Source organism: Balaenoptera musculus, chromosome 8 (genome assembly GCF_009873245.2).
Source record: "Balaenoptera musculus isolate JJ_BM4_2016_0621 chromosome 8, mBalMus1.pri.v3, whole genome shotgun sequence".
NCBI classification, from domain to species: domain Eukaryota; kingdom Metazoa; phylum Chordata; class Mammalia; order Artiodactyla; family Balaenopteridae; genus Balaenoptera; species Balaenoptera musculus.
The window spans coordinates 83267852-83284533 of NC_045792.1; positions in this window are offsets into that span (position 1 = coordinate 83267852).

Sequence of the window (16682 nt, forward strand, 5' to 3'; positions counted from 1 at the left end):
CAGCAGCCTGAAGAGAGGGGCAAATACTAACTGACCTGGGTCCCAGAACCCAGCGTCCTGGGCGTGAGGTGTCCTATGAGATGTGTCCTGGCAGTACTGTGGTACTGATGTTGTTAAAGGTCCAAAGTACTCGGCTTGCTCTTTCCTTGCAGGCCTGGTCTGCTGATACATTTCCAAACAGCGTTCTGAAAAATGTTTGGGGAGGAGGAAAGGGGCTTTCTGTGGTCAGCTGGGGAAATGGTGTATGATACTTTCTCTAAAGGCTCAGAGAAGTCCTGCAGGATAGAAATTTCACCTCTAGCTTTCTCACGTCCTCATGCACTAATTACTTAAAAATATCCCTAGCTCCTCCTCTTGACTTCTCTGCTTTGTCAATGGCATCCAATCTCAAATCTTTAGAGTCTTTTTTAATTTCTCCTTTTGTCAACACATTCCATCAGTCATCAAACTATAAAGTCAGCTCCAGCCATACCTCTTCCGTCAAAACTATTTTTTTCTGTGTCCCCTGCCATCATGCTAGTTGAAGTCCTTATGATCGTCCCTCTTAACTATCCCCCAAACCTCCTCACTGGTCTCCACATCTTGTTTTCTTCCCTAACAACCACCATCAGAAGAATGCTTCTAGGGCTTCCCTGGTGGTGCAGTGGTTGAGAATCTGCCTGCCAATGCAGGGGACACGGGTTCGAGCCCTGGTCCGGGAAGATCCCACATGCCGCAGAGCAACTGGGCCCGTGAGCCACAACTACTGGGCCTGCGCGTCTGGAGCCTGTGCTCCGCAACAGGAGAGGCCGCGATAGTGAGAGGCCCGTGTACCGCGATGAAGAGTGACCCCCGCTCGCCGCAACTAGAGAAAGCCCTCGCACAGAAACAAAGACCCAACACAGCCAAAAATAAATAAATAAATTTATTTTTTAAAAAAAAAAGGATAAAAAAAATAAAGAAAGAAGAATGCTTCTAGGCTTAAGTGCTGAGCATGTCACAGCTACGCTTAGGAACCTTCAGTGGCTCCCCACTGCCAACTGGATAAGGAAGGCCAGAGACCTCAGTCTGGCAAGTGACGTTCTTCGTGGTTCCCACTCCAACCTGCCCTCCTGGCCTCATCTCCCACCTAACGTTCTACTCAACTGAACTATTTACAGGCCTCAAGATTTCCTAATCCCTCCCCGCATTTGCTCTCCTCAATGAACCTTCTCATTTTCCCCTTGTCTTTATCCAACTTTGAAGTCCATCTCAAATACTGGAATTGCTGTGAAATCATTGATCTTTTCTTTGCATTCTCCCAAACACTTCAATTGTTGGAATCTCATAATTCATAATACAATCAGTTTTGATTAGTATGACGTTTCAAAACAATCAATAGTATATTAATGTTACACATTGAAGGACTACAAACAACTTTGAATATCAAACTATCCTATTCATCTCTGTATTCTCCCTAAGTGCCTAACACGATGCTTTATACAAAAAAACATTTAATAAATGTCTGTTGAATGACGTTTAGCTGTTTCATACTATCAAATTTTTAAACCTCAATTATATTCTTTTTTTTTTAAGATTTTTTTGATGTGGACCATTTTTAAAGTCTTTCTTTATTGAATTTGTTACAATATTGCTTCTGTTTTATGTTTTGGTTTTTTGGCTGCGAGGCATGGGGGATCTTAGCTCCATGACCAGGGATCGAACCCACACCCCCTGCATTGGAAGGCCAAATCTTAACCACTGGACCACCAGGGAAGTCCCCTCAATTATATTCTTAAACCAGCAATAGTCAATTTTCTTTTTCTTGCATCCTGGACCTTTCTTCTGTTGAACTCTTAGATGGAATCCCAATACATATTTTATAGAGAGATTTCATATATGTTTTAGATAAAAAGTAAATAAAACACATATAAGTGGCATCCCATTTTATATGCATTTATTTTAAATTAAAATATATAGCATTTTAGCTTTTTTCATTATTAAGTGAACTACTGAGAATAGTAGGCAGTTTTGATGAATATAAAATTTCAAGTAGAGGGTTAGAAGTGGCAATTTGCAGTCAGCCATTTCTGGATCCAGCTTATTTCTATATTTTGTCTTAGTTTCACACAATTGAGAATATACTGATTCACACAGATAAGTCATAATGTGCAATTTTATGTCAGTGGACCATTGGTAGGGTAATGAATTTTGTTATTTCTAAAGCGTAGATACAACCTGCTATATCAGCAACACATAAGAAAGCCATACAGAGCAGTCAAGAATACAGACTGATTTAAATCCGGGATCTCTTATTTACCTGTGCATAACTTAAGCAAGTTATTTAGCCTAAGTTCCCACATCTGTAAACTGGAAATAATAATAATTCCTCCCTCATAAGCCTGTGCAAGAAGACAGGTCACATAAATAGGAGACATCAGAGTGTGCAGTCTTAATGTTTTATCATATATGGAGCAGTTACTAAAACATTTATAAGACGTAAAGTATAAAGAATAGCAATATCACAAAACCCACATACCCACCCAGTTTAAGAAAGAAAACGACGGTTACTTTTGAAGTTCGCAGTGTGCCCCTTCCTGACTCCATTCCCGTTTCTCCTCCATGAGGTAACTGCTACCTTTCCCATGTTGTATTTTTTTTTAATGTGTTAGCACCTACTCTATTAGTATGTGCCAGGCTCTGAGTATACTACTCTCTAGTATTTACTCCATCTAACCCTCATAAGCACCCCATGACGTGGATAACATTCTTCGCATCTTACAGTGAGGAGTGTGGGCCATGGGGATGCTGAGGGACAGTTTGCAAGCGGAGCCACCAGGATCTGAGCCCAGGCAGTGGACCTTGAGAGTCCCTGACCACCGACACAGCCAGGCTTGAAACACAGTTTGAAGCGCACTCTCAACGCTTCATACTTGAATGAACATTTATTAAACACATACCATGTGCCAAACACCACGCTGGGCACTGCAGAGCTTAAGGAAAAGCTTCTTCCTTGCTGGCAACTGGCAGTTTCCAGAACCTCGGGGTTCCTCCCCCTGCTGCAGTCTCTAACTCCGCCCCCAGGACGTGCAGGGCAGCCTGTAAGGCCCTGGGAGCCCAGAGTGGCCTTGAGGAAAGGCAGGCGGACCCAGACACTCTACCTCGGTGTTGCCCAAGGTGGTTCTCAACCACAATCAATCCCCGAGGAACCACGGGAAATTCCAAACTTTTCTGCCCCCACTCCCAGCCTCTTCCTCATCCAGGCTTCCTCCGAAAAGTGAACCACGTAGGAATCCACAGCCTTTGCCAGCAAGAGGCCAGTCACAGCTTCGTGAATGACCCAGCCCACAAGGAAAGACCTCGACTTTAGCGCATGTCACTCCCCTAATTGTTCCTGTGCTGGGAGTCCAACAATAACAGTGCATCTTTCATAAGCGGCTCCCACCATGAACTTTGGAACCTTGTGCATGCAGCCAAGCACTAGGAAGTGCTAAAGGGTCAGGGGGTTTGTGTGGCCAGCAGTCCCAGGCCTCTGGGGGAGAATCCCACTCACTCTCTAGTCCAAGATCTGGACCCAGAAAAACTGCCTGAGCTGCCTCCAGGGCCTACTTCCTGGGGCTGGTGGGTCACCACGCGTGGGTCCTTAGAAGGGCCAGTGAGTCACACAGCAGCTGCACCCAAGCTACCCAGGGGAAAAAGGGGGGGTGGGGGGGGGCAGGAGACGTTTCCTTGAGGGTCACAATCACTTAGCAAATGCTCCCAAGGCTACACTCTAAACTGCAAACTTTTTTTTTTTTTTTAGTATTTACTAAATACGAGTCCTGGTAGACCCCGGGAGTTGGCCGGTATGGTTCTAGGACATTAACAGCAAGGTCCCTTAAATTATTGCGGTGGAGCTAGGCAATGATCAAATTAATAATTTCAGATCGTGGTAAGTGCCTTAAAGAAATAAAATATCTTTGGTGCATGACGGTGGGCAGGGAAATGGATATTGGAGCAGAGATCTGAGTAAGGACGAGCAAGCGAAGCAAAGGCAAGAGATAATCATTCCAAGCAGAGGGGACATCAGTACAACCATGAGTTCTCTGGTTTAACGCTGATTCGGGGTTTAAGAAATGTTTGCTGAAAAATTAATGTTCTCAAAATTCTAGTACAAGGTAGAGTTGAGCTCTTAAGAGTGCAAAGATCAAAGTGCTATATTGGAAAATTTGTTCTTGGCTTTAACTGAAGAGCAAAAAAAATGTGTGTGAATATATATTTATATGTCTCACAAGGGTCTTTTAAAAAAGCCTTTCATGTCCTTTATTCTTTAAACTTTTATAACATAGGTTGAAAGCATGATACAATCTGTTAACTTCCAGCTCATGTACTGAGAGATCTTTTGCTCAGAACTAACGAAGACTTCCGTTCTGTTAGGAGGTAATTCACCTCCCTTGTTCCAGAATTTGAAATAAGAATGCAGTGTACCTCTAAATGCAACTATGTAAACATCTGTGTGCACACGGACTAGGCCGTGGGGAATATAGGACAGGGGCAAGGTTGTTTCCAATATTCCTTTTTTGTTACTAAAACTGGGTAGAAAAGAATACATTGTGCACAACTGTGCAATCTCCTTGTCCTCTGATGTGAATAGATGTGTTTTTAACTGCTGTTTATATCCCATTTCTAACATCACAACCATCTACATCCTCTCCAAGCCAAAGAAAGTTGAAAAGTGCACGAGGTCTTTACAATCTTGAACAGTGAGTGCGCCTGCTCAAGTACAAACCGTGTGCGCCCTTCTTTCTCTCTCTAGACAGAATTTCTTGGGGATCCTTCAGGCCCCCGGCCGTATTTCTCCCTAGGCTCTTATTAAAACCAGGTGCGCGGGAGGCGGGCCTTTTTGGACAGAAAAGCCTTCTCTAGGCCCAAAGCTCCCCCTTCCGGTGTGTTTTCTAGAGGGGATTCATGAGCTGAGCAAAGAGAAAGCAGGCAGCTGGTGCTGGCTGGCAAGCGGGGGTGAACTTGTCGAGACGGGCACGCGGCCTGGCTGGGCGAAGGCAATGTGTACAAGGGCAGAAAGTGAGGTTGGGCTGGGGGTAAACAGCCGGTGCCCAGGGACATTTCCGCCCAGTGCCACGCAGGAGCGTTGTCCGCGGGCAATGAAAGGCCCCCAGGTCCACCGCGCTCTGTAGGGCGGGGAGGAGCGGAGGGAAGCCGTACAGCCGCCGCGTATCTGAATTTGAAACCCGGGCGGGCTCCGGCCAGACGGCGGCCTGCGCCCGGGGCGCGCGGAGGAGCCGACGCAGACCCCGACTCCCTCCCGGGGCTCGCCCGCGGCCCCGCGCCGGCTTCCACAACGTCCACGGGATGCGCAGTGCTTACCCTCGGTGTCTTCCAGGGACCGGGGAGGCCCGGCGGGGACCGGTCGTGAGTGGTGCGGTGGCCCGGGCCGCGGAGCGCTCAGAGCGACCTCCCAGAACGCCGCAGCCCGGCGCCCGAGAGCCTGAGCTTCCGGGGACGCGGGGCGGCCCGACGCGAGGTCCCCGTGGGTTTCTCTGCCCGCGACCGTTGACCCGAGAGCCTAGGAGCCGAGCAAGGCTGCAGCCGGTGGCCGGAAGGGGCAACAGCTGGGGATGGGGAGGACAGTTGGGCCGCGAAGGCGGCACCCCCTTTTCGAGCTCGCAGTAAAATTCGAGCGAGCGCTTGAGAGCCTCACCCCGCAGCCTGAACCCCAAATCCGGCCCAGCGTCTGTGAGGGCGTTGGCTACTTATTAGGGTCAAGGATTGGAGTGCTGGCGCTTTGATCACACTCTAGAGTAGGAGACAGGCCTCAGATGAAAGAGGAACATGTTAGGGCACAAAAAGTTAAGGTGCAGAGAGGAACAAAGACCCCAAAAAATGTGCTTCCGAATTTTGAGTAACCATTTCCTATTCTTTGGACCAAACATCAGGCCAACCTGTTTTCTCATTTTCTCTAATTGCTGTTTAAAATTTTAAAGTCCTTTGCCAGGGTCTGTATAGCCTTTCAGCCTGACAGCCATGTTTTCTGAGGGGATTGCATGAATTTTAAGTGACCCCAGGAAATAGACAGCCAGCCAGACAAGAAGGTTAGAAAGCCCTACCATCGCAAACGTCTGCCTGACACACTGGGCTCTGTAAAAACCACTCCAAAGTGGGTCACTCCAGCACATCTTCTGGGCTTGGTGCCCTGTTTGATGGGAAAAAGTGTTCTCAGCCTTAACCCCAAGATCCTGTGACAACTAACAAGGAAACTCCAGAGAAGTTTCCAGATTCAAGCAACCCTAGTGATTTCTGGCAAAATACTGCCGATGCCAGTTTCTCAAATTTTGGTCCATGAAACACCTACAGCAGATTCCTGGGGGAATCCTTGTTGTAGGTTCAGGATTTAGGGCCTACACTATAGATGATGAGTTAGATTAAGAGCAATGAGCCCAGAAATCTGCATTTTTAACAAACTTGCCTTGTGAAATGTCTGCTCACTATAATTTGAGAATTACTAGACTTGGCCCTTTATTTGACATTGCTGAAATGGTGCTTGTTTTTCTATCTTGAGCCCCTCTCTCAAAATTCTCAACGGTATTAAACGTTCTTTTTTTCTGTTTTTTTTTCCAAGTGTAGACTATGAAGTTTGACTTCCAAACAAACTGTGCCTTATTTCATGAACTTTTTTAAACAAAATTATGCCAAAAGCATTACTTCCCACTGTATAGAGCTCTGAGCACATCCTGAGGATAAGTAGGTGGGCTATACTTTGTGCCTTCTGCCAAGGCACAAAGAGCTGTTTGGGCTGTTTGTCTTTTTTTTTTTAATTTATTTTTAGCTGCGTTGGGTCCTCGTTGTTGCACGCGGTCTTTCTTTTAGTTGCGGCGAGCGGGGGCTACTCTTCGTTGTGGTGCGCGGGCTTCTCATTGCGGTGGCTTCTCTTGTTGTGGAGCACGGGCTCTAGGCACGCAGGCTTCAGTAGTTGTGGCACTCGGGCTCAGTAGTTGTGGCTCGTGGGCTCTAGAGCACAGGCTCAGTAGTTGTGGCGCACGGGCTTAGTTGCTCCACGGCATGTGGGATCTTCCTGGACCAGGGCTTGAACCTGTGTCCCCTGCATTGGCAGGCGGATTCTTAACCACTGCACCACCAGGGAAGCCCCTGTTTGTCATTCTGAGCCACACATATTCCTGCCATGCTACAGGAGGCTGAATGTTTTATGCCCCCTACCCGCTCCCCCCGCACTGCCTGCCAGATTCACTTGTTGAGACCTAATCCCCAGGGTGGTGGTATTTGGAGGTAGGACCTTTGGGAGATGATAGGTCATGAAAGCAGAGGCCAGTGGGATTGGTGTCTTTGTAAAAGAGGCCCCAGAAAGCTTCTGCACCCATCCCGCTATGTGAGGACGCAGCTAGTAGATAGTGCCTATGAGCCAGGAAGTGGGCTCTCACAAGACACCGAATCTGCCTGTGCCTTAATCTTGGACTTCCAAGCCCCCAGAACTGTGAGACATAAATTTCTGTTGTTTATAAGCCACCCAGTCTATGGAGTTCTATTATAGCAGCCCAAAGGGACTAAGACACCTGCCAATTTTTTTCCTACTGCTTCACTCAGGCCTCAAACAGCACAGCTTTTCTTGGGTAAAATAGAAGCAGAGTCTGTGATCAAGATGGTTTCCAAACTGAACTGCACAACAAAAGCATCTATGGAACTTTTTAAACTACTGACCCACACAGAATCTCAGCAGTCCCAAACATATTTGTTTGCAGAACCTATTTCACAAAGCATCTCATGGGACTAATGAGCTGTCTAAAGTATTGACAGTGCTGACAGAAGTAGCACTGAATTGAATTTGAGGAAATAATTAATGGCATAAACAATATTTGCAACAAAAATGTTCAACACACAGTTGCTTATAATATAAAGAATTTGGAAATAACCCAAATTTATCCAGCAGTAGAAAGTGGGTTAAATAAATGATGGTGCATTTATATGAAGGAATACAAGGCAACTATTAACATAGTTTAGAGAATATTTATTGACTTGGAAAGATGTTCTTGATGAGTAAAGTGAAAAGTGCAACATGAACAATTGCTCTCTTCTTGTTAAAAAAAAAGCCTAGTGGTAACTGACAGAAGACCCAAGAAAGCAGACTCCTAAGCTGATGATAGTGAGCACTGAAAAGAATCCTAATTTGCACTGCAGAACTGGAAAACCGCAGAACACAGAGCTGTAGTTGGAAGGCTATTGAAGAAGCAATTCAATGTCCTCTCCAAGTCATTACAGCTGGGTGACTGTCCTCCACCCCAGCAAAACACTGGAGGCTTATTTCCCAGAGAGGCTACGTGCATTAAAAACAAGAGGATTAAATGATAATTTAAATACTGCCCAAGCCCTCTTCTCCAGCAGGCTGGAAGCCTGACATACATCTTCCAGAGAGGAGATTGCAGAATTCTTCTCTGGTGAATCTGGCCCGCCAAAGAGAAAAGAGAAAAGATACTGACATGACAGGCTCCTGATCAGATCCAAGCCCATAGCTGACAAACCCCATCCACACACGCACAACTTCCAATTAGCTGGGGTTTTTTTTTTGCCCCACTTGGCAGATACCAAGAATTACTTGCTGTTAGAAGAAAGATTCTAACGTTAAAGAGATGGTAAGAGCAGACAGCAAAAACCAAGGCTATTAACGGAAAAGAAAACCCGTTTTTTTTTTTTCATGAAAATTCTCAGAGAGATAAAAGAGTATATGCACCCATGAAACAAGAACAAGCTGTTTAAAAAAAAAAAAAGGAAATGAGAACAAGGCAGAGCTCTTGGACGTTACCTATACGAAAAAAAATGACTAGGGATAAACGATATAGGTGAAAATAAAGGACAGGCTAGATCAACTAAATGATAGGAGTTCCAGAAAGAGAGGACAGAAAAAAATAGAGGGGAGGCTGTCATTAAATAAATAAGTTAATTAATCAATAGGATTTCCCCAAATTGAAGGACATGAGTCTCCTGATTGAAAGGACCTCTTAAGTGCCCAGAATGGGTGAAAATAAACCTACATGAAGGAACATCCTTATAAAATTTCAGAATATTTGTACAAATAGATTTTAGCCACTTCTAAAGATAAAGAAATGAGTGACCTAGAAAGCATCAAGAATCAAAACAGCTTCAGACTTCTCAACAGCAGCACTAGAAGTTGCAAGGCAATAGTAGCTAATAGTTCAGGTAGACTCTAACTATATTGTACTGTATTAAGTACTTTACAATTCATCCTCACAACAACCCTATGACATAGGTGCTATTATTACCTTCATTTTACAGGTGAGAAATCTGAGGTACAAAGGAGCTGACGAACTTGCCCAAATGACAGAGGTAATAAATGCTAGGATTTGAATCAGGCAGACTGGCTCTAGAGCCCATGATCCTACTTGGTATATCATACTGAAGCAGTGCCTTCAAAATTAAAAGGGAAAAGTATATGCAACTCAGAATTATATATCTGGCCAAATTATCATTAAGTGATAAAGTAGATAACTTTTGGATATGCATATTCTCAAAAATTATACCTCTCATAACTCTTAAGGACAATTATTGTACAATTTCACTTATATAAGGTGCCTAGAACAGTCTAATACATAGAAACAAAAAGTAGAACATTGGTTACCAGGGGCTATGAGGAGGTAAGAATGAGGAGTTGTTGTTTAATGTGTACAGAGTTTCAGTCTGGGATGATGAAATGGAGATGGATAGTGGTTATGGTTGCACAATAATGTAAGTATAGTTAATGCCACTTAAAAATGGTTGAAATGGTAAATTTTATGTTATGTTTACCAAAAGGAAGAAAAAGCTCCTATAGGAAAAAGTACGCCACCCAAGTGAGGGAGTGAAGCAAGAAAGAGGAAAGTTAGGATTCAGGAAGCAAGAAATCCGACTCAAGAGTAAGGCAAAAGGAGTCCCCCGGATAATGAAGAAGGGAGATCCTGGGATAGCGGCTGTGCATTAGGCTCAGCAAACAACCACTTCAGAAGGTACAGGGAGTGATATTTCCAAAAAGATGAAATTGATAGAAGACATGATATTTTTCTGAACTTACTGAGAAGATATACAGCTAACTGGGAGAGAATTTGAAGCTAAATTAATAATTACATAAAAACTTAAGCAGGGACTTCCCTGGAGGCGCAGTGGTTAAGAATCCACCTGCCAATGCAGCGGACACGGGTTTGAGCCCTGGTCCGGGAAGATCCCACATGCCGCGGAGCAACTAAGCCCATGCACCACAATTGCTGAGCCAGTGCACCACAACTACTGCAGCCCGTGTGCCTAGAGCCCGTGCTCCACAACAAAAGAAGCCACTGAAATGAGAAGCCTGCTCGCCGCAACGAGAGAAAGCTCGCACACAGCAATGAAGACCCAACGCAGCCAAAAAAGAAAAAAATTTTTAATTAAAAATTTTTTTTAAACTTTTTAAAATTAAAAATGTTAAAAAACTTTTTTAATTTAAAAAATTTTTTAAATCTTTAATTAAAAATTTTTTAATTTAAAATTTTTTTTTAATTTTAAAACAACAACTTAAGCAAACAAACAAAAAATAAGATAATTATTAATCCCAGGAAAACTTAGTGTTGTGATACAAAAGAAAAGTAATCTTCATACTTTTTTGTACTACATGACTCAGCAGTGAATTGCGTGTTATCTAGTCGTGATAATGTGAACACTAAATATCGATCTAACCAAAGGTTTATGCTAGATCTGCATCAAGAAGTTGAGGGTATGAGTGCTGTGTACCAGGGTGGGCAGGTGAGGATGGAAACTGAACTCTTATATGCCTTAATGGAAATCAACAGATAATGCCTAAAAAAGAAAACTCAAGAAGTGACTTAGACATATGTGTTAAATACCAAAATAAACAACTATAAACAACTATAAGATTTAAAAGCAGTTGCCTCCAAAATGAAGCAGAAAATTGAGGAGATGGAGTGGTTTGGAAACTGCTAGTTTTTTGTGGTAAATCTTGGAGAACTGTTTGACTCTTTAAACCCTGTGAATATATGTTTGGTAAAAATCGAAACTAATTTTCAAAAAAGAAGACCAACACAACTCTAAAGCTTCTCCAGAAAGTCCAGAAAAGCCTGTTTCTACCTCCTTGTTTTCTCAAATCAAACCTACTTTTTTCCAAGCAGTAGTTTTCTGCACAATTCTTCTGTGATTCTCTGCCATTGTACACACATTTTCATAAAATAGGCTTTTGTGAGCTAGCCTGGGAATTTAACCATTGCTTATATTACTTCTCTGGAGACATGTATTTCAAGTTCTAACCAAACAACTTCCAAAAATCCTTTCAGAACTTCTCCTGTTTATTAACTGGGGACTGTATTATCCATTCCCATAAGACTTTACATACAATACAGCTAAAAAGACATTTGAAAAATCACAGAATATTATCATTGCATTTGACACTGTGCCAGCTGGTACAATCAGTGAGTGATGTGGCTACTGGAAAGAAGAAGGGTAGGAGGAGAGTCATCAGGGGAGACTGTGTCAAAGAGCCTCAGTTCAAACTGAACGTGCAAAGATGGATTGTAGATTGTTTAAATGGTGGCATCAATCAGGTCTTTCTATGAAAGTGACGGACACTCAACCCAAACTAGCTAAGCCAGAAATGGAATTTTTTGGCTCACCTAACTAGGACATCCCAAGGGGTCTGGCATCAGGCAAAGATTGATCCTAGGTCCAAAAGAGTTGCTAAGCTCTCTTCATCTCCATTATTCTCCTCTACAGCTCCAGTCTTACTTCCCAGCTTTGCAGCATGGGGTGCTGATGAGGTGGATGGGTAACTCTATTGGCTGTATGTCAGAATCCCAGGGGAAGACCCTGATTGGTCCTCCATGGGTTCAGGTGAATGGATACTATGATTGGCCAGGCCTGAGTCAGCTGCCAGAAAGGGAAGATGAGGAATAACCTGCTGGGCTGCCAAAAATAATACCTATTACATCCCAGTATAATTGTACATACCAAATATGCTCTGGTGGAGATTTATTAGAGCCTGGGCCAATTGGCAGCGTAAGTAAAAATGCCTCATAAATGCTAAAGCACCATGAAATGTTGGTTGTGAGTCAGTACTAAATGTAAGTCTACATTGGCCCTACCCAGCCAAACTGCAATTACTCCTGGATCCTCAGCTCTCTGAATGTTTTAAGTTTTTCTTTCCTCCTAGCAGATTCATTTGTCACAGTTTCCCCGCGTATTGGCCTCTTTCTTCTAACAGAATCTGCTTCCAACTGCAGTGAAAAATTTGTTCATGTCATTTTTCAAAGGAAGTTAGGAGGAAAAAAAATGTCCACAGTTGGAATAGTTCGAAACTGAAAACATAATGGATGTATGTGCGTGTAATCAGATTGTTCTCAGCATCTTTCACTCTACCGTTTCTCTAATCTATTGAGTCACTTTCTTGGCCTTGTTGAGCCAGTCCTCAAATAAGCCAAAAATATTTTGCTGATACTAGCTGCAATTTACTGAGTGATAGGATATTTGTAATGTACTTTGAGACTGAGCTTATAGCCCTGAAGATTAGGCAGTTAATTAGTAGAGAAATGTTTTCACCATCTCGAAAAAGCAAACTTCAGATTAATTAACAGTCTATACTGGAATTTCCAATTTTTATAGGCCTACTTTAGATGTCTGATTTTTAACTAGGTGTGAGGTGTTCCTTGACTGCTGACAATGTAAAGTAGGCTGATGGCTAAATGTGTTTCCGATAAACCTCTCATTGATGTCAACACTTGAATACCTAATGCTACACTGAACTTTGTATTCGAAGATAGTATGGATGAATGCTAACTACTTGTGAGTCTGAGTTTTGCTGAAAAGACCTTAAGCCAGATTTGGGTAATATTCTCTGTAATGGATACTAGTAAAATCTTAGGGCAGGCCTTCACTTCATTTGCACAAAATTACCAAAGCAAGACATTACTAGATGATTACCCAAGGCCATTCTCCGTCCATTTTTTCCTTGCCAGTCTCTTCCCATGACAGAGACTGAAAATGGCAGGTATTCACTTTCCCAGCCTCCTGTGCAGCTAGCGATGGCCGCATGATCCAGGTCAGGCCAGCTGGAATGAAGAGAGAGATGGCTGGGATATTTGGGGGAGAGATTTTTCTTACCTCAGTGAAAGACAAGATGCATGGGTAGACAGCCTTTTTATTTGCATCCTTCCCGCTTCTTCCTGTTTGGGTCACATTTGAGAAGGTAATGCCAGGAGCTCTAGCAGCCATTTGTGACCATTGCTGAAACACTGAGCATGAAACTGAGAAAAAGCCCAAGTCAGTGGGAATATCACTGAGCCACTACACCCACTGGAATGGCCTGCTTCCGCAGTTCATGCAAAGTGAGATTAATCATCTCCTACGTTTCAGTCATTGGGCATTCTATCACTTTCAGCCAAAGGCATGCTTTTATCTTTAAATGATTCAAAGATACGAATTATTTACCCAGTGCTCATTCTGTTGATATGCTCTCCCCTTCTTGACTGTACCCAGATTTTATTTGGGTATCCAACCTCTCTCTGTATCCCATGTGGCCAGTGGAAGCAGATTCTTCTCTTGTTTATAGGGGTGATCATTGGTTGGCTTAAGTCAGTCAATACATTCCACTCCCCTGGAACTGAATGGAGGATTCCATTCAAGGGTTAGCTACAACTTAAGTTGTCCGACCAGAGTGAATCTTTGGATTCTTGCTTGGAATGCTGGAAAAGAAGTGCTCTCTTACCTTCTCAACTACTCACATATGAAGCCAAGAATGCTATTTTGCCACCATGAAGTAAATTAGCCTTTGGAAGAAGTACATGCCTCAGAAGGCAGAACAGAAAGACAGAAAGAAACTAAGCCTATGCTACCATTATTGAGGTGTTGGATCACTGTAGTTTTGGACTTGCCATTACGTGAGGGCAAAAATCTCCTTTATTAAAGTCAGTTTGAGTTGCATTCTCTGTTCTTTGCAACTTCAGAATGCATTCTGATTTGATATACTTCCTGTCTAGGCTGTTAGGCGACAGGCAAAGAGGGAAACCAAATGGCAATCTTTTAAGAGGCAAAAGCGAAAACACCTCTCCATAAATGAACCATATTGGGTAGGTGCGTGGTCATCCATCATCCTTTTCTTCTCTCATCAAAGATAGAGAAGAAAACGACGTATTGAACTGCCACACGTAATGTGCTCTGCCACTTAACTCTGTTGGGCTTTGAGCAAGTTACTTAAACTGCTTGTGCCTTGGTTCCTGTATATGTAAAACGGAGACCATGATAGTATCTGCCTTGTAGGGAGGCTCTGAGATTAAATGAGATAATACATGTAACGTGCCTCTAATGGGGCCTGTTCATAGTAAACACGCAGTAGATGCTAATTATTATGATTATCAGGATCCTCAGTCAACTGGGGATTGTGCTGGAGAGGACCAGTGTCTCCTGCCAAATCTTCCAAATGATCTCTGTACAAGATACTATCTTGTTGCTGAGGAGCTCACACCTCTTCTTTTGGTCAAAAGAGAACAAAATAATATTCCTGCAGATTTCCAACTGCACAACTCCTTAGCTCATGCACAGACTCTCTTACTCAAAGCTCAGTCCTGCCTTTCAGAAGGGCCTGGAGCACTGATTCTCACTCTCCATGAAAGGAGGTGAAGGACACCCCCATCCTCTTACCCCAGGAATCCAGAACTAGCCCTGTTCATGGCAGCACACCAGCACACCAGCCCAGCATGAGGAGAAAGCCCACCCTGGGAGGGGGGAGGGGTGTTTGTACTTGGCAATTGCCCACCTCACCCCGCAGTCCCCTGGGACAGACCAGGATGGATTAGTAAACCCAGAGCGAAAGGGAGAAACCCAGAGACTGAGAAGCAGCCTTTGTAAACAGGGTTCATGGAACGGCTGCATCGGTGATTTCATCCCTGACCAAGGATGCCATAAAAAAGAGAAATATTCAGTGATCACCATTTCATGTCACTGTAAAAGACTTAGAATCGGGGCCCAGAAAGCTCAGGTTCCAGCAACATTCTGCTTTGACAGGACCTTAAAATGCCTTCTGGAGTCAAGTCAGGGAGAAAAATTCTTAAGGTAACTGAGTGCAGCACATAACTAAGTATGAAGAATCCACTCTAATTGCCAAAAAGGAATATGGCCAAGGCTTCTAAGGAAAGGGGGAAAAAAGTGAAAAAGAAAGCAGAAACATTATGATAAGACGAAAAGGGATGTTCATTTTCAAACAGGAGATAAGATATGGATTAAAGTTCATCCTCAGAATAATGTAGCAAGAAACTTCATAGCCAAACTGACTCCAACCGGAAAGGTCCCTGTTTCTCGGATCTCTTTGAATTATAGGGAAAACTAATTGGATCTTCATGTTTACCATGGAGGAAACCAAGTGTTACTCAGGATGTAAATCCTGGAGGTACTTTAAAAAAACAACACTGACCTTTACAAGCCTCTAAACTTATAGATCTGTAAGGAGAAAAGAAAAATTGATTTCCTGACCTTTGCCTGGTTTCTTGTCTTTTTTTTTTTTTTCTCTACACAGGGGCCTCCAATCCCCTCACTCTCTTCCTGGTGTTAATTTTCTGACTGTGCCCTCTGTCCCTGGTCAGAGCCAGGGGAAGGGGATGGGCCCATTCTCCATCTAGACTCTACAAAGGCCGGTCCAGGTTGAGGGATGACTCCACCACTCAAGGACCCTGGGTGAAGCCTGCTACCTCTCAGCTTCCTCCACTGTGTCTAGAAGGTGGCTCACCTCTTCAGCAGTCCCACGACAATGAGACTAGCCATCACGTTTGAGCACCTACTGTGTGCTAGGCATTGTGGTATGACATTTTTAGACATTGTCTTTTCAGGTTTTTTTTAATTTGAGCTTTTATTTTTTTTAAGACAATCTATTTATTTTTCTCTTTGGCCATGCCACGCAGCTTGTGGGATCTTAGTTCCCCAACCAGGGATAGAACTCGCATCCCCTGCATTGGAAGCTCAGAGTCTTAACCACTGGACCCACAGGAAAGTCCGACATTGTCTTAATTAATTAATCCTCACAACAACCCTATGAGTTTGGGCCTCTAACTGGCTACACATCTCTCTCCCATTTCACAGATCAGGAAAACCCCTGTTCCCTCACCATTTCCTCTCTCCTCCTCTCTTTAGCCCACCTTCCCTGTGAGCCAAGAGGTGAGATCAATGAAGGACAGAACCATTTGAACTCCCAGAGTCCGCCGGGTTGGCGGGGCAGTTGTTGTAGAGCTGAGGAAACTGAGGCCTAGAGACGGAGGCCCACCAAGTTCCCGAGAGGCAGGGTGAGGAGACCCCAGACCAGCATCGTTCCACTGCCCCACACAGCAGTTTTTCATTCACTGAAGTCTGGTCCGGGAGGCCACAGTGACTCACCATTCTTCCGTGTGAAGTAATTCCTTTGCGGTATCTGGCATATTTAGTGTCTGAGTCTACAGTGAGAAGAGAGGGGAACTTTAAGGTCATTGCAGGATTAGAGGGAAAGGTGGGTAGCGAGGGGGAAGAGGAACAAATGGGCACACCAGGGAGAAGCCAGACCATGGGAATGTTAGAATCCTGGGGCGGGCGATGGATGAGGCTAAGTGATTTGTCAACATGAATTTATCCCTAATCCTCACGCAAAGATGACCCTTCTCATAATAGGCAAGGAGCTAGGCAGTGTGATCTGAGATATGCCTGCCTCAGGGGCCTGTATAGGGGCC